The following is a 19,879-nucleotide window of genomic DNA, read 5'->3' as shown; positions in this document are numbered from 1 at the left end:
TTTAACTTCTCATTAGTGACATAGCCATAGGATAGCTGTTAAAGCAAGTTTCTAACACACGACGTTTGGGGAAACTGTTTGAATTATAATGACAGAAAAAAAGAGTTTGTAAAGAAAAAATATTATTTAATTATGTGAAAGACTTTCCACAAAGCATTGACTGCTAAATACTTGGCAGGTCTTGTTCTGGTCTTTTTAGGATCATTGTGAGCCTATTCAAGTGAATGACCTCTAGACCTGGAACTGTTGGGCCAGATGATAAGGGAAAGAGAGTAGCTAAATTTAGGTAATGCCTAAGGTCAGTTGTGCATGAAGATGGATGGTATGAGCTAGTGGGGATGGGTCAGAGAGAAAGAAATGCTGAGATGAGCAGAAATAATGTTTGGCTCCTTCTGGGACATCATATCCTCTCCTGAGGAATCAAGGTCAAAAGGGTAAGATTCTCTGTAAGCAGAGAAGTAAGTAGTACACAGATTTCTCTGACGTACTGGACTAGGGAACGCTTCATGCAAAAATAATCCATACTCTCAATAATTTTTGAAAAAATGTATCCCTAAATGAGACATTTATTCTCTGACACTTGCTGCTGTCTCTAATTGTTAAGAAGTGTTGCTCATTAATGCTACACTTAGGGCCCAAGTCATTATCCTCCTATTAGAATAGAAAGTCTGACATGGGGTCTAGAAGAGAACTGGGGCCCCAGGAGCTCTAAAATACTGATTATAGAGGACCTCACTTTTCCTTTTTTGGATAATTAATTCATATACAAGTAGTTTGTTCTTCCTGTGTTTGATGTAAGATTAAGACCTATACACTCATAATGGCATCAGTTTTATTTTGCCATCATAGACTTTTCATGCTAACAGGGGTCTTAGAAGCCAGCTGATCTTTACTTCTCACCTGAGTGATACTCAGGCATGCTAATACTCCCAGACCTAGAAATCAAGTTCCTCTCAATTCACTGACCCTTCCTTATTACTTTTTCTCCAGAAATGAGAGTAGGAAAAAATCTTGAAAAGCTCAGAGGTGAGTATTGGACTCAATCCTCTAAATGTAGTGGGTCTTATGAAAGATCTTGAAGAGAGAAAGGTGAGATATATTTGAGCAATGGCTCAGACAAGTTAGTCAAACATAATAGAATATATAGGTCAATGAAAATCTTCTCTAAAGTACAAACTGTAAAAGTACCAAGACCTATTTTGAAATATAGTTATGCTAGGCTTAAGCAAAATGATCACTAAAATGTTTTTTTAAATTAATTCCATACTGCAAAGAAATTGATCTGATAGGTGCAAAAATGTAAACTTAACATATGTGTTAATTTTTTGCAAACTATTAAATAAAACATATTTGTAAAAAGAAGTGGAAATCATCAGACAAAGTTGTTTGAAGAACCTATGGAACACTGCAGAAACTAGTCCAATTCTTTCACTTTATTCATAAAGAGGTTAAGTGTCTTAGATGTAAAACCAGTTGTCCTAAGTCACAGCAAGCCAGAATATAACTCTAAGTTTCCCGATATTATGCTAAGACAAAATCAATCAAGGTATTTTTCTTTTAAAAATACAGAAATGAGGAAGAGGAGTATGAAAGAAGATACAAAAACACAGTGTAATGCAAGATCAAGGTAGGTAGCATCAAAACGAGGACTTTGATAAACTTAGAAGGACCTGAAAAACTAAAGCAAAAGAAAATTATGTTAAGAAAGTTAAGGCCAAAAATCATAAGAGGTCTTAATTAAAGATGTTGGGAAATTTTCCAGAAAATCTGAATCAGTATAAGGAGTAATAGAGCGCAAGAATGCAAATTCTCATTCTGGGCATTAATTTTTTCTCTCTCCAGCCCACAGATAAAATAGGAGACAAACTCAGAGCCTCTGAATTTTAATGTCAGTTCTGTCTGAGCAGGAATTAAAATGTATAGAATTCTTGAGTCTACAATCAGTTAGAGGACTCAGGAAATCAGAATCTCGAAATTCTACACACTGTTAATTACTAAACTAGAAACAAAATACATTAAAGAACAAAGTTACTCTTTTTATTCCCCCTTTAACCTCATGAGTAAAGAACATGAAATAGCTATACATGCCAGTGTATGTTTGCCATAGTATTTATGTAGACATAAGTCCTCTATGCTAATAAGAAACTAAAAAAAAATATATATTGGAAATAAAGAATAGCCAAATAATTATAATTATTTTCTTGTTTTGTTGCAAAATATAAGGACTTTCATTCAGAACAAAACTTTCTATTTTTATATTGAATTTAAAAGATATACTTTTTTATAAAAATCCTGAGAGTCAGCTAGTTTAATTAAGTTCTGTGATGAAGTTGCAGAGTTTCAATTTTCAAAGGGCAATAAACATATACAATTCAATACAATTTTTATGTTAACTTTGGTATAATAAATACCACTGCAATAGTTTCAGAAATGCCTCCTGTCAATCTGCAGCCTCTGGGGTAAGTTATTATTAAAATACACAATATTATTATATGTCATGTTAAAAAAATGACCTATAATATATTGATTCGAACTCCAGTATCTATAATTGTTTGACCACAACTGAACTAAAATTTAAACAAACACACATGCTCTTACACACATACACACACACACACACACACACACACACACACACACGTTTTCACCCTCATCTTAGGAATAATAATTATTCTAAGCAAATTAATAGGGTAAACTAATTTATGGAAGAAATGACCATTTCGTGTATACTGCCTTTTAGAATTTCAGCATACAAATTATTTGTATTCAAAGAAATATTCCACATGAAAATCATTATATCTAAGGAAAGACCTCTACTTAGTAACTTGTAAGTGTTTTAAGCAACTATGTATCTTGAAAATATAAATCAACTGTCTTGAGTAATCTCTTAAAATTCAGTCCCTCAGTTTTCATGGATATTTTAGGGTTTCTTATGATTCCAAATTCCTTCTTAATTTTCTTAGGATGAATAATAATTTAGAAATACATTAGAGCTTTCAATTTAAATATTGTTTAAGTGTTAAATACTTAAGGCATTTTTTTTTCTTTTTCATGATATCCTGGATATGGAAAAACAAAATGTTGTCTATGAAGTCACATTAGAAACAGTTGCTGGTTATGCTTGCTTTACAAAATAATGAATGGTTTCTGTGTGATTGAGACATTCTTCCTTGGTATTTTTATCTAGAGGAAAATTCTAAAAGCAGCTACATTTTATGTCATGACTCAAAATCTTAATATCAGTGAGAGACAAGAGGAAGTCATCCTGATGTCAAATTCTTCTCTTACAGTCTCAAATTGTATTAAATGATGGGGTTAACAATGGGAAAGTGCTCCAAAAGAAAGAAAAAAAACCCCACAAATTTTGGAAGTTTAATGAGCTTAAAATCTCTAAAAATCTGTGTACTTTACTCAATTCAAGTATTTTGGACAAGTTCTTTTTATCTTCAGTGCACAAATACTTAGTCATAGGTACAGTGTAAGTGCCACATATTTTACAGAACCAGAAAAGCAAATTTAGCCACGATCAAGTATTTCAGCACCCAAGATAGTTTATTTTCCTCAAAGGTAGAATGAGATAAAAGAATTATGGAGTACCAGCATATCAGTCTATTATCAGATGTTATAAATATGTTGTCTACATTGATTTTGTTCTCTATAGGAGCTAACTCATGCTTTCAAATTTATCAAGAGGACTTTAAAAGGAAATATAAAATCTACAAAATATATATCTCCATGAAATTTTATAACAGCAAATCCATGGTCACTGAACTGAAGAAATGGCAGTCTATATTTTATATGATATTTAATTTAAGTCCTCCATTGCCCTTTAACACATAACACCCAACCATAAAGTCTAATTTTCTACTGTTTCAATAATTTTAACATGGTAAAGAACAAAAAGTTACAACTATTTATATGCCTTAAGAATAAAAATCAATTTGCCTTAGTCAAAGACAATATAAAACTAATTAATTGAAATATGATTAAAAAAAAACTTTTGGTGTCAGTAAACGAGGTTTAAAAGAAAAGATTTCTATGGTCTCATAGCTGAAATACCAACTAAATCACACAATAAGAGAATAATAAGAGAAGCCACTGCAATGAGAAGCCCACGCACTGCAACCAAGAGGAGCCCCAATTCACTGCAACTAGAGAAAGCCCACACGCAGCAATGAAGACCCAATGCAGCCAAAAATAAATAAATAAATAATTAATTAAAAAAGAATATATAAAGTTAATATCTTTCACCTTGGTATTAGTCATCTTTTGCTGTAATAATGCTGGGTAACAAACTACTGCCAAAAAAAATGTAATGATATTAAAATTTTGAGCAAAACTGAAGAAAACAAAAAGAGTATGTAATAGAGAGAATGAACAAAGTTAAAAAGTGGTTATTTGAAAGACTAACAAAATAAGTGAAACAGTGGTAAAATTTATTAAGAATAAAAGTGAAGAAGTATAAGTACATAAATAATGAGAAAGAGGACATAACTAGAAATATGCTGATGATTAGAAAGATAATATGTTACCACAAAGAACAACTTTTACACTTAAGTTCTAAAAATTAGATAAAAATGTATGAATTCCTAGAAAATTTTACTTCCTGTAACTAACTCAAGAAGAAATACAGAGGCAGAATAAATATAAAGCCTGAAGTAATAAAAAGTCAAAAATACTTTTACAAAAGTTACATCTCACTGAGAATTTACAAGTAGTTTCTATTTTTAAGAAACTTTAAAGAGACAGATCATTTCAATGTATACTCATCTATGTAATAGAAAATGAGAAGATTGTCTAACATGAGGCCACTGTAAACTTGAAACCAAAATCAGACCAGAACAGTAAGAATTTTAAAAATCACAGATAATTCATGAATATGAAACTAAATCAAATAGCTTGGAAGACAGATTAATATCCATATCCTTTTTAGTCCTCAAAATTGGTATATTACATAACAGAAATTTTACAGATATGATTTTAAAAATCTTAAGAGGGGCACACATGCTCTGCAGACTCAGGCTCCACAGCAGCTCCCGAGTGCCTCTGTAGGTAAGTGGAGCCACCACTGTAGTGACAGCAGCCACACCCTGGCCCCCAGAGCCACTGTAGCTCCATGCACACATGAGATCCAGACTGGGGCTCTGCAACTGCTCCACAGGCATCCATCCTCAGTCTAAACCCTGACTCCATGGCCACTGCATGGATGTCTGTGCATCAGACACTCATGCCACAACCTCCACTAATGTGTCTGTGAAGCAGTCCAGGTGTACAGAGGGAGTCCCTCAGCTATGAATTTTCCCATGGGAGAAAAAGAGATCAGGAGGACCCCAGCAGTCTTTGCCACCAACAAGCCTTTTCCACAGCCTTAGCCACTGAAGATCCCTGCAATCTTCACCATTACTGACCTTAGCTGATGGAGCTGCATGGAGACTAAGCTGCTGTACACACCCCAAGCCAGGACCAGAACACCCCATGTAGCAGAGCCCTCACACCCACCTGTATCTGAAGGCTTTCCTTCATAGCCCTCAGAAGAAGGAATATTTTTGGGTTATCTAGTTTATAATATGGCTAAAATTCGAATTGCTCATTTATTCTTCAGTCACACCAATATAGTTTCCACCACACTGAGACTGCTTGTACTGGAACATTAATTACAAGCACTGTGTTGTTAAGTCTGATCAGGACTACTCTGTTCTCCTTCACATGAGTAATGGACAATATTCAAAGGCTTTGGTCTTCTTTTGTTCCTTCTTGAAACACTCCTTTCCTTGCTTCAATGAAAATACTCACTTCCAATTTTTATTCTTTTTCACCAGCCCATCTTTCTCAGTTTTTTTTTTTTTGCAAATTTCACTTCTTCTTTTCTCTACATTCTTACCCAAGTTAATACCATTTAGTTTTCACAATTTCATGCCATCCAAATGCAGATGACTACCAAATTTACATCTTGAACCTATTTCCCTTCTCTGAGTCCTAAACTCTTATTTCCTACTTTATACCTTTCAACTTTTAGATCTGATTTCTAAATTTCTATTCTAGCACCTACTTTTTACCACTTAATTCAGACTTCCCCTTCCTGATAAGTGATAGTACCATAAACATGCTTTGGTTAAAGGAGAAACCTGAGGTTTATACTAGATTGATTTTTTTTTCCCTTATCCTCCAAGTCACTAGTAAATTTTGCCTTTCTACTCCCACAATAAACCTACATCTATCCAGTTGTTTCCAACTCCACCGACTCTGAGATCCAATTCCATCATTTAATCTTTTGTAATTTTGAGACAATGATTTTAGAACAATGTTATTGCATATTATCTATAAAAGCAGCATTGTGCATTGAGATGCATAAATGAAAAACATCACATGGAAAACTATCTTTTGGAATAGGATTATAGATTATTTTTATTTTCTGTTTTGTTTTTTCTTATTTTTTTATAAATAATATAATAATTATAATCAGGAAAACAGATGATTAAAACAAATTCAAAACTTTTCTTGAAGCCAGATATCTGGGGTATCATTCCTTTTCATAACTTCACCAATTTCACACATATCCCCCAGCTCAACTGGTTTAATGCCTAGACATATATGGTAACATGAGAAAAACAAAGTATTTACATTCTCACATGTGAATTGAGGATTAATGAAGGTCTAATCCTAATTTTCAAGATTTGGGCTTGATAGTATAGATGGAAATGGGTTACCTTTGAAAATCAGGATTGTGACATGTGTGATTGACTATATGCATGTGGTTAAAAAATTAGGAAAATCATGAAATTTGTTGATTTACAAGATCATATGTGGCTTGGACATTGCTGTCTTTCAGTTATATTCACTAAAATTGTATTCTCCATCTGACAGTGGTCTTATGATGTTTATTTTATATTTATGCATGTTAGCTTCAAAAGACCAATGTTGATTATTTTCATTGCCTATAATAGTCTTTTAATGGAAAGCATTATTTTGAATTATGAGCAATCTATTATATATTTTGAAATGCATTGCTTTTAACGACTGCTAATAATTCTGTGGCAGTTCATTTCAGATGCTAAAATATATAACAGCTGTTATGTTAGAATTGAATGATATTACAGTCACTTGATAAGTTTATTAAATACCAAGAAGCTTAAATACTAAATATGTGATTGGTGGAATAATTTACTTAATGTGGTGAGCCAGTGTGGAGAAATGGAACACATGTAGATGTTGATAAAAGACAGATACGGATTTGAATCCTACCACTTATTGTCTGTGTGACCTTAAGCAGGTTACTTAGCCTCCCTGATCATGTCTATAAAATTTGGAAAATAATTCTTACATTTTAGCATTGTTATAAGGATCAGAGAAAATTTATGTAAAATGCCTGGTTTATAGTAATTTACACCTTCCTAACTACTGCTAATCTATTAATTTAAATGATGCCATACATGTAACTCTAATACAGTGGCATCTACCATCTCATTAGATGAGCATATTATTGGTCAATCCCCACTGGCTGTGTTGATATCTGCCTCTCCTCAGTGGCTTCACGGCACTTTAGATGAAGACTGTGTTGGATATTTGAGAGAAGGAAAGGAAAGAATTACACATATAAACACACTCAGCCCAGTGTAATAGGGAGGAAGCCCATGCATACTTTAGAGATATTTTCTGCAGATCTTTCACCAATATACAGAGTTATGTAACCTTGTCTCTGCTCATAAAGATAATACCAAGTCATGCCCTTTATAGCAATCTTACTTAGCATTGTCATTTTCATCTCTCTTACACCCACAGCCTCTTCCTAAAATAATGTCTCTTCCTATTTCCTAAGGCAATACAAATCCTTTTTTCTTCACAACCCTTCATGTCCTCATTTTCTTATTTACAATTGCCAACATAATCATTCTTATAAGGAATTGTAACACCAGCAAGCCATTTTTCTAGTCCAAGTGATATTGATAATTTTTTCTACCCTTTATAATATTCCAAACATCTTTGTGATTTTAGAACAAATATATCCTTTATCCCCCAATCCTGCATGCTCCACTGACCCCACCCCAATTACAAGCTTTTTTAGCCCTATTGTAAAGATGACAATTCACAAACTAGGTTAATCACAACAGGTGATTATAATCTGCTAGAAAGGGGAAATTTATATGCAAGTCTATTAGCAAAGTGTGCAAATGTTTCAATAAAATATGCTACTCATTTAACAAAGAATAATGGGGTAATGAGAAAAGTGAATACAATTTTGGCTAACTTATACCCAGTTGATGTAAAATGGCATGTTGCAGATACTTTAGAGAACATTAACAATTCTTCTTATAACAGCTTCAGCTATTGTCTGAATCATCAAACTCTATAAGCATATTCACACATAAAATCTACATTGGAGACACATAAAGCAGAATTTGAAATTATTGATCAGGGAAATGTTCAGCATAGTTATTTCACAGTACTTCATAGCATTTGAGAATGTAAAATGTTTCACTTCATTACAAAACAATTCAATCCGAACAATAATATATACAGATTTCTCATTTGACTTTAAACATAATGGGAAAATTTTTAAATTGGAACTGGAAGAGACATTTAAATGTCATTTTGGTTATTCCCCTGCTACAGAATTGACTTAATTCCATTTACATAAATCATTATTGATTCTAGTTCTACAAACTAGGAATGAATAAAATCATATGTGGCATATTTTAAGGTCCACAATGCCAATATTTTTTCTCCCCTATATATCTTCAGTTTGTTGAAGTGCAAGAAAACAATGTAAAAATGTATTTTCTAGGTCTTAACTTATGACTGGCTAATAATAAAATTATGAATTATATTAATATTGTACTCCATGCAAAACATGGATAATTTCTTAGAGTTTTTTGGGAATCTCTCAAAGTACTGTCTGGAGATAATCATTGTTTATGTTTTTATGTGTCCTTTCAGAGATGTTTCTATTCTGCATTTGCTTTTCTTACATTCTATAGAATATGTATTGCTCTAATCATTACTTAAATTGGTTTATAGCATGGTTCTAAAATTCTATATGCATGCATCAGAATCACTTAGCAAGCCTATTAAGCGCAAAACTTACCTAGCCTCTTACATGCCCACATACTCACTCTCACTCATCTCAAAGATTCTGATTCTGCAGAAGTGAGTTAGAGTCTAGAAATAAAAATTAAAAAAAATAAACCTTCAGATGGTTCTGAGGTGAGTAGATTGTATAATTGAAAAACACAGGTCTGTAATTTTCTTTTTCTAAGATTTATTTTTTATTTATTTATTTTTGGCTGTGTCGGGTCTTAGTTGCAGCATGCAGGATCTTTGTTGAGGCAGGCAGCATATTTCGTTGCAGTGCAAAAACTCTTCATTGCAGTACGTGGGCTTCTCTCTAGTTGTGATGTGCGGGTTTTCTCTTCTCTAGTTATGGTGTGAAGGCTCCAGGGTGCATGGGCTCTGTAGTTGTGGCATGGTTTCCAGAGCACATGGGCTCTGTAATTCGTGGCATGCAGGCTCTCTAGTAATGTACATGATGAGCTCAGTAGTTGTGGTGCTCGGGCTTAGTTGCCCTGTGGAATGTGGGATCTTAGTTCCCTGACCAGGGATCAAACTCGAGTCCCCTGAATTGGAAGGCAGATTCTTTACTACCAGATCACCAGAGAAAACCCTGTAATTTTATTTTTTGTGTTATTCTGTGAGGATTGTGTATCAAAGTACCCTAAACTTGTGCTAATTTGTTAAGAAGTTTTTTTCTTTTTCAGGACTCCAAAGAATTTTGATGACAGAAATGATCTGTTTGTTGCAATTTTCTGATGAAATCATCTTTATTTGATGACTTTTGAAGAGAATAAATCATTCACTAAATTTTCAAGTTATTCTAGTTATATTCTATTCAATTTTTCTACCCTTCCTTTAGTCAATTTTCAAAGATAACTTTTTTTTCTAAAATGCTGGTCATTGTATTGTAAAATTTATTTTTGTTTATGATGTGGAGGGATTATATCTTAATGGAATAATATCAGCTTTTATCTGTTTAAGTCTCTTCTTTCTCCTTCATTTTTGTTTATTCCTATGTCCAGTTTCTTTAGTTTAATACTTGATTTGGGGGGCTTTTTGGTGTTTCTTTTATAGTTTGACATCTTCTAACCATGGATATGGTATAGCTCTGTTTTGATTTATGTCTACTTTTATGTGTATTGATATATGTTTTTTACTCCTTAGATATCATTTTGTTAAATTTATTTCTAGTTTTCATATAGATTTTATTGCTGATATGAATAGATTTTTTTTATTTTCTAACTATTTATTTTTGATATATTTTATGGACTTTCATTTTTTTTTTTTTTTTTTTTTTTTTTTTTTGATATGCAGGCCTCTGACTGTTGTGGCCTCTCCCGTTGTGGAGCACAGGCTCCAGACGGGCAGGCTCAGCGGCCATGGCTCACAAGCCCAGCTGCTCCGCGGCATGTGGGATCCTCCTGGACCGGGGCATGAACCTGTGTCCCCTGCATTGGCAGGCGGACTCTCAACTGCTGCGCCACCAGGGAAGCCCCTGGACTTTCATTTTTATTTACCAATGTTTATGTGAGGATTCTTATTTTCTACCTAGTAAATTTGCTGAATTCCTATTAATTTTGCCTGACTGATGGTCTGACCATTGATGGTCTTGTATTTTCTATATAGATAACAATACTATGTATACCTAAAAAAAATTTCATCTTGCCTTTTCATTTTTTATTTTTCTCATTTCACGTTTCCTTCCTTCCTTTCTTCCCATCTTTCCTTCTTTCTCTTCTTTATCTCTTCTTGTTCTTCTAGGACAATGCTGAACAGGAGTGAGTGAAGACAGTAACTTTATCATGTACTGACTAAAGAAACTTCAAAAGTCTCATGATTAATACGGTATTTGTTGTACTTATTATACAAAAAAGTAAGATAGGTTATTTCTCTGAAATACTTTTATGAGTAAAAATCATCAGTTATATAATGTTTGAATTCATTTGATTTAAACTGCCCTTGAAATCAGCTGGACCTGGGATGTCTCAGGTAATGAAACTTTTGATTACCAATTCAGTGTATTCTATCTCTTTACTTCCAAACATTCTGAGTGGTTTTGTACTAAACATGCCTATTTTTTAAATTAGTATATATATATATAATTTTTTTTTTACTGTAGTAGGACAGGTACTTAATGAGACATGTGTTTTTCTTGGCTCTATTTTTAGTCTTCCCTTACCTGTGCTGAACTGATATAATTTTTTTTTAATTCTTTTTCTTTTTGATGATATATTAGAAGCAATATATTCAGATTCCCTCCTTTGGAAGCTACCCTTTATATATATTTTAGTAGACATATATATATATATATGTATTTTATTTTTTCCCCATAGAAATGTTTAAAAGATTCAACATTTCTATTTCTCATTCAAACACATGGAGAGCTTTAACATAGTTCAACAACTCATTCACTATTTCACAATCAAATTTTAGTAAAAGACTTTCTTCTTTTTTTTAATGTAAAAATAAACTAAACATATTTTGATACTCACTAATCAATTTGATTTCCTAAGATAGTTTGTCAATTTTTAGGACCTTCAATTCTTCCCTGGAACCTATGTATTCCCTAAATTTGTAATTTTCCTCTCTGACTATACATTTTTATAAATCATGTGGTGAGATTTGTTAAATAATATTTTTATAGTGTTTGTACTATGCTATCAAGAAAGATTTTGTATTAACTTGGGAATTATAGTAGCCTGACAATCAACTGAAAGGACATCAGCTATGCCAATACAACACTACCAATTTCAGTTTGCAGCAAAAGTCGAGACTCCAGGCCCAAGATGATCAGCTGTCTTCCCAATGTTGTATTACACTGTGACAGGTAATCTGGGGAGTTTGATAGTAGAAAAACTAAGCAGTTAATTTGTTAACCAAGATTGGTGAATTCTGTCAGAAGGTATCAGGACTCCAGTATCCATCAAGTTGGGATTCAGAGACAAGACTGGCAAAAGCCAGGCAGAGCTCCATTTCTCAGAGGGGCCTGAAAAACTAGGAAAGCTATCAGACCAGTTCTCAGAAACAGAGATCCATGCAAAGCTCATTTGTCAAACTAAGAGCATAAACCAAAGTTGCTGTTCACAGTGGTGGCATATTTTGGAGCTGCAACTGCAGAATTTCTAAGGAAACAAAAAGGTAACCATATAGAACCCCAACTCTGGAGAATTAAGACAAACCTTAGCTTTATAATTTTGTCAAAGCACATTTTTCTAATTTAAATGTTCATTTTTGGAGCACTAAGATATTCATTTGTGGTGCAATAACTTTGTAACCGCAGGAAGAACTGTCAGATTAAATCTGAGCTTTCTAGGCTGTTTATGTTCATTGAATGGACTGTGTTTGAATTTGTAGCTTTCTCTTAAATATCTAGATAAAACACAAATAATTTGTTTCTGAAGGAAAGGCCACAAATTAAGGAAATTTTATTCCACATTGAATGTCTCTGTATTCACGCACAAAAAAATGAAATCTAAAGGTGCTTAATTTCTTTTATTAGTGTCATATATCATTCTGCATACAGGTCTTTTGTCTCCATAACTAGGTTTATTCCTAGGTATTTTATTCTTTTTGTTGCAGTGGTAAATGGGAGTGTTTCCTTAATTTCTCTTTCAGAATTTTTGTCGATAGTATACAGGAATGCAAGAGATTTCTGGGCATTAATTTTGTATCCTGCTACTTTACCAAATTCATTGATTAGCTCTAGTAGCTTTCTGGTAGCATCTTTAGGATTCTGTATGTATAGTATCATGTCATCTGTAAACAGTGACAGTTTTACCTCTTCTTTTCCAATTTGGATTCATTTTATTTCTTTTACTTCTCTGATTGCCATTGCTAAAACTTCCAAAACTATGTTGAATAATAGTGGTGAGAGTGGGCAACCTTGTCTTGTTCCTGATCTTAGAGGAAATTGTTTCAGTATTTCATCCTTGAGAATGATGGTGGCTGTGGGTTTGTCATATATAACCTTTATTATGTTGAGGTAGGTTCCCTCTATGTCTACTTTCTGTTTTTACCATAAATGGTGTTGATTTTTGTTCAAAGCTTTTTCTGCATCTATTGAGATTATCATATGGTTTTAATCCTTCAGTTTGTTAATATAGTGTATCACATTGATTGATTTGCATATATTGAAGAATCCTTGCATTCCTCAAATAAACCCCACTTGATCATGGTGTATGATCCTTTTAATGTGCTGTTGGATTCTGTTTGCTAGTATTTTGTTGAGCATATTTGTATCTATGTTAATCAATGATATTGGTCTGTAGATTTCCTTTTCTTTGACATCTTTTCTTGGTTTTAAACTATAAGGCACTGTTGAAAGAAATTAAAGATGATACAAACAGATGGAGAAATATACCATGTTCTTGGATTGGAAGAATCAACATTGTGAAAATGATTATACTACTCAAAGAAATCTAAAGATTCAGGGTAATCCCTATCAAACTACCAATGACATTTTTCACACAACTAGAACAAAAAAGTTTACAATTTGTATGGAAACCCAAAAGACCCTGAATAGCAAAAGCAATCTTGAGAAAGAAAAACAGAGCTGGAGGAAGCAGGCTCCCTGACTTCAGACTATACTACAAAGATACAGTAATCAGCACAGTATGGTACTGGCACAAAAACAGAAATATAGATCAACGGAACAGGATAGAAAGCCCAGAGATAAACCTATGCACACATGGTCACCTTATCTTTGATATAGGAGGCAAGAATATACAGTGGGGAAAACAGCCTCTTCTATAAGTGGTGCTGGGAAAACCAGACAGCTACATGTAAAAGAATGAAATTAGAACACTTCTTAACACTATACACAAATGTAAGGTCAGACACTATAAAACTCTTAGCAGAAAACATAGGCAGAACACTCTATGACATAAATCACAGCAAGATCCTTTTTGACCCACCTCATAGAGAAATGGAAATAAAAACAAAAATAAACAAATGAGACCTCATGAAAGTTAAAAGCTTTTGCACAGCAAAGTAAACTATAAATAAGATGAAAAGACAACCCTCAATGAGATAAAATTTTGCACATGAAGCAGCTGACAAAGGATTAATCTCCCAAATATACAAGCAACTCATACAGCTCAATATCAAAAAAACAAACAACCAAATCCACAAATTGGTGGATGACCTAAATAGACATTTCTCCAAAGAAGATATACAGATTGCCAACAAACACGTGAAAGGATGTTCAACATCACTAATCGTTAGAGAAAGGCAAATCAAAACTACAATGAAGTATCACCTCATACCAGTCAGAATTGACATCATCAAAAAATCTACCAACAATAAATGCTGGAGAGGGTGTGGAGAAAAAGGAACCCTCTTGCACTCTTGGTGAGAATGTAAATTAAAAGAGTCACTATAGAGAACAGTATGGAGATTCCTAAAAAAAAACCTAAAAATAGAACTACCATATGACCCAGCAATCCCACTACTGGGCATATACCCTGAGAAAACCATAATTCAAAAAGAGACATGTACCCCAATGTTAATTGCAGCACTATTTACAATAGTCAGGACATGGAAGCAGCCTAAGTTTCTACTGACAGATGAATGGATAAAGAAGATGTGGCACTTATATACAATGGAATATTACTCAGCCATTAAAAGAATTGAAATTATTTGTAGTGAGGTGGGTGAACCTAGAGTCTGTCATACAGAGTGAAGTAAGTCTGAAAGAGAAAAAAAAATACCATATGCTAAAACATATATAAGGAATCTGGGGGAAAAAATGGTTCTGATGAAGCCAGGTGCAGGACAGGAATAAAGACGCATATGTAGTGTTTAGACTTGAGGACACGGGGAGGGGGTAGTGTAAGATGGGTTGAAGTGAGAGAGTAGCATTGACATATATACACTACCAAATGTAAAACAGATAGCTAGTGGAAAGCAGCTGCATAGCACAGGGAGATCAGCTCAGTGCTTTGTGACCACCTAGAGGGGTGGGATAGGGAGGGTGGGAGGTAAACGCAAGAGGGACGGGATATGGGAATATAAGTATACATATAGCTAATAGACTTTGTTATACAGCAGAAACTAACACAACATTGTAAAGCAATTATACCTTAATAAAGATGTTAAAAAAAAAAAGGTGCTTAAGCATGTACTATAGGCCTAGCATGTTATAAGGCATTTTACTTATGTGGCTTTATATAGCTTTCAACCCCTAATTAATGAGCAAGTATAATAATCTCTAGATGGTAAATGAAGAAATCAAGACTAAAAGTGACTGCATAATTTTCCCCAGGGTACATAACTCATGTCTGATCAACTCTGAAACTCTTGTGATTTCTCTGCCATCAAGTTACTACCCACTCCATATCAAACATCATATGCCATCATGTATTTTTTGAGCAGCTTGGTGAAGATAATATTCTTTTACCTAAAACTAAACAAATCATTCTTGTCAACATGTTTCTAATGTAAATTCAAAATAAATCTGACCTCATGGTTAGATGTCAAGATGCTAATATTGATTTTTATTTTATATGCATTTAGGGCAAACTAATTAGGTTCACAGGTTTCCACTCAAAATACTGATCAACACTATATGTGACTTTGAGGCTGAAGGATATTTATGGCTTTTCCCCCCCAATTAAATAGGAATAAGGTAATATATTCTAATATATTTGATTGTAACATTGTTTCCAGATTTTAAAGCATAGTAAAAAAAAAAGTGATTTAGTATAAAAAGACATTACTTTGCATTAGTATTCTTTTAAACTTCAGAGACACAAGTTCTCTCCAAAATAGTACAAGATTTAGGTTTTAAAAATTCTTTTTAATCTTCCCTATAGTTCTGTTAATCAATAGCTGTAAGCTTAGCATAGTGCAGGAAAAGTCAGCATTAAAAAAAACATGAGAATTAATAATATTGATGGTTTCTGAAAGATTTGGGTCCATATCGCCAACTAATTACAAAAATCAGTGAAATTTGGAGACAAATGGGTGAATACAGTCTTCTTCAGTTCACTTACATTTTTTAAAGGCATAGCTTACAACATTCTCTCTAGGAAATCATTCTATTTTGTTTGTACTTTGCTTATATTTTTCTCAAAATTTTAGTAATTTTTTATCACTAAAATTCTAGTTTGTGATTGTGAAAAAATGCATTAGGATGCTGAAGCACTTGTTATTTCTTGAAGCATAAAAATATGATGGAATGAATGTTCATTCACAAATTATTTCAGTCACTCAGCAATAACATTACATACTGAGTACTATAAATTTAATGGCATTTCATGTGTGTGGAGGAAATGTTACAAAGATCACTAAGATCTGATCAATGACTTTAAGTAAACAAATTCTATTATTTTACATTTGTCATAGATAAATTATTATATTTAAATTATTATAAGATCCCATCAACTGTGAAATGGATGTCTCTTGCAGGATATTAAAGTGTGAAAATCTAAATACCTTGGAACTAATGAAGGATAGTATGCTGCAGAGTCTGAAACCAAAACTCACCTAGTTGTTTTTGTATCCTCATTTCACTTAACATCAACCTATAATATTTTTTGTAGGCAACTAAATAGTCTTTGAAAATACATTTATAATGACTTTATATTAATCTATTATATGTGTATGCCATATTATTAATAGGGTGTCTAGTCATTGTTCTTATTTTTTTCTATATACTAATTAGTGCTTTCTTGAACATCATGCTCACCAGTGAGTATTTCCTTAGGATAAAACTTTTTGTGCTTATTAATCTGAGATCAACAATTATACTACTATCATAATATATAATACTCTGAGCTGACACATATATTTTTAATCTGAAACATTTTTCTTTGCATAACATATTTTTATGATTTTTTTCTTTAGGAAGGGTATTTAGATAAGGCCTTTTCTGAACCTGCCATGTCTGAGAAATGTTTTATCTACAGAGTGACTAGGTCATGTTTATTTTTTCTTCATGAATGTTACTCAATCTTCTTCTGACATTTTAGTGTCACTGAGATTTCTGAAGCCAGCCTCATTTCTGTTTTTTCCCTCCTTCCAATGAACATTTATTGAGCATTCACAGGGTGCTAGGTGCTGGCAAACAGTAATCAAGGTGGCAGGGTTATTACCCTTATAGACTTTTTTGTCACATAAAGGCTACAATTTATAGACAGCTACATTTATTCAGGCTACATATTTGGAGAAATAATATTTCCTTGTCTTCTAATCCTTAAAGTTTATGTTAAATTCAGTGTTGACTAGAAGATTTCATCCAATCTTCTAATTTCTAATAGGCCGGCTCTTGGAGTATGTTGAAGAATTATGATATTGACCTTGAATATGTTGGGGAAAGAGTTCCATGTTCAGTCACTATGATGTGTCAGGGCTGCAGAGTATTTTCCAGTGCAAATTAAGGAAAGATTTCCTCAATATTTTTCCTAGATCTTTGTGCCCATTTCAATTTGCAATTTCTTTTTTCTTCAAGTCAGTTTTCCTATTATTTCTTTCATGATTGATTTTTTTTTACCATCTCTGTTCTTTTCTTTGAAAATACAGATTTTATACATAACACATCTCTATGATTTGCATACCCTATATTTTATCTTCTTATTTTTATCTCTAGCTTCTCCTTTGAGTTTTGAGAAGTAGTTCAGAATTATCTTCTATATTCAATGATCTTTCTTCTTTCTCTTTGTAGTCACCCATTATGATGACTTTTGTTTTGTTTGTTTTTAATGAATTACTTTTTGTATCAGTCAGGGTTGGCAGGAAATGTATGGCATTCTCAAATCTGATATGTTTAGGAAAAGTTTTAAAAAGGGACACATGTTTGATCTGGGTATAAGTAAACCACGAGGAAAAGTGTGTTCTCTGGCACTAATAACAGCAATTTGCTATTCCTCTCTCCCACCTGAAGTGAAGTAGCAGTTACCAAAACCTGGAGCCAGAACCATGTGGAGTGGGCCACCTGGTATTAGCATTAGCTAAGGTTAAGAGCAGCAGAAAGTCCATGGCAACCCCATAGGGAGTAAACCAAAGAATAATTAACATAATGGTCTTTTAGAATAAAAATATAATCCTCTCTATTTACTGAGAAAATACGAAAAATAAAAGGGAAAAGGACAGCCAACAGTGTGAAATAACTTTATATTAACACATAATGATAACATGACATGGCAGAATTGGGACCAAACATAGTAATGATATTAATAAATCTAAATGAGTTTAACTCAGTAAGAAAAGACTTGTCTGATTGGAATACACAAATCAAAACCCAGTTCTTTACTGTGTACATGAAATATAGCGATCCAGATGGCTAAAGAGAAACGGATGGGAAAATATACCAGGAAAATGATAGAAAGAAAGCAAGGGAAGACTTCCTTGGTGGCATAGTAGTTAAGAATCCGCCTGCCAAGGAGACACAGGTTCAAGTCCTGATCCAGGAAGATCCCACATGCCACAGAGCAGCTAAGCCCGTGTGCCATACCTACTGAGCCTGCGCTCTAGAGCCTGCAAGACACAACTACTGAATCCTGCACGCTTAGAGCCTCTGCTCCACAACAAGAGAAGCCACCGCTGTGAGAAGCCCACGTACCTCAACGAAGAGTATCCCCTGCTAACCTCAACTAGAGAAAGCCTGCATGCAGCAACGAAGACCCAATGCAGCCAAAAATAAATCAATCAATCAAAATAAATTTTTAAAAAATCCTTAAAAAAACAAAAAGCAAGGGAAATGTTTCTGATATTAAACAAGACCTTCAGTCCGAAAAGCATTAAGTAGTACAAAGAATGTAAGAATGACAGAGTTAGCAAATGAAAATACTGAAATCTCAGTTAAATGTGAATTTAAACAGTGAATATTTTATTATACTAATATTCCATGCAACATTTTAACACTAGTTAAAAATTATACATTGTTTATATGAAATCTAAATTGTATAAGGATTCATGTATTTTTCTAACAATCTTACTCTTTTCCCAGTGAATAATGTTTGCCTGAAGAAGCACAATCTATAGAATGTAATCATAAAACAACTTTATATTTGTTTCTTACTGTCCTTTAAATCTGCTGTTTTCCCAACAGGTCCTACTCCACACCAATAGTTTCTAACTGCTCCAGGATTGCAGCTTGAGGAAGATGAATAGGTAAGAAGACTTGACAGATTTGACTGACACTGTGTTGGTTATTAGCAATATCCCTCTTAAAATATGTTCAAAACTGACTAATCATTTCATTTGTGGTTTCTTCAGAGATCTGCTTTCCATCTTTGGGGATATCTCTGTTACAGCTTCTTTGATATGGGTGAATGCATCTCACTTCTGGCTGGAAGTTACTCCTTCCTTGGCTTGTAGTAATACAGAACTACCTTCAGTTTATCTCTGCTGATTTTGCTTTGCCCCTCCAGGTGGCCTTTTTGGATAGGACCTAAGACAAATTGTAAGTAGTTGGTATCTGAATCATAGGAAGCACTCAAACATTCTTTGCTCTCATCAATTCTGGGAGGCTAACCATCTTTCCTTAACTCAGCCATCAAACTATCTAGATAGCTCATTTCTAACCCTTTGGATTTCCTAGGGGGAAACAGATATCATTTTGCTCTCTTCTTTTTTTGCAAAGGACACATGCTATGCTCTCTGAATGGATGCCACAAAACCACTCTCTAATTATTTCTAATTCTTCTCTTGCACTTTGCCTATTGAAAATATATTTGAAACATATATAACATCTTTTAAAAACCCACATAAAATATTTAAAATAAAAATATATTTTAATAAGTTAGCAGTTACAAATTGATTAACCTCAAACTACAAGTTTTGAAGGAATATAATTAATAGCTTACAATATGGTTGTATAATTTGACTCAGT

The sequence above is a fragment of the Phocoena phocoena genome, chromosome 19 (assembly GCF_963924675.1).
Source record: "Phocoena phocoena chromosome 19, mPhoPho1.1, whole genome shotgun sequence".
NCBI classification, from domain to species: domain Eukaryota; kingdom Metazoa; phylum Chordata; class Mammalia; order Artiodactyla; family Phocoenidae; genus Phocoena; species Phocoena phocoena.
Note: the sequence above shows the minus strand (reverse complement) of the source record.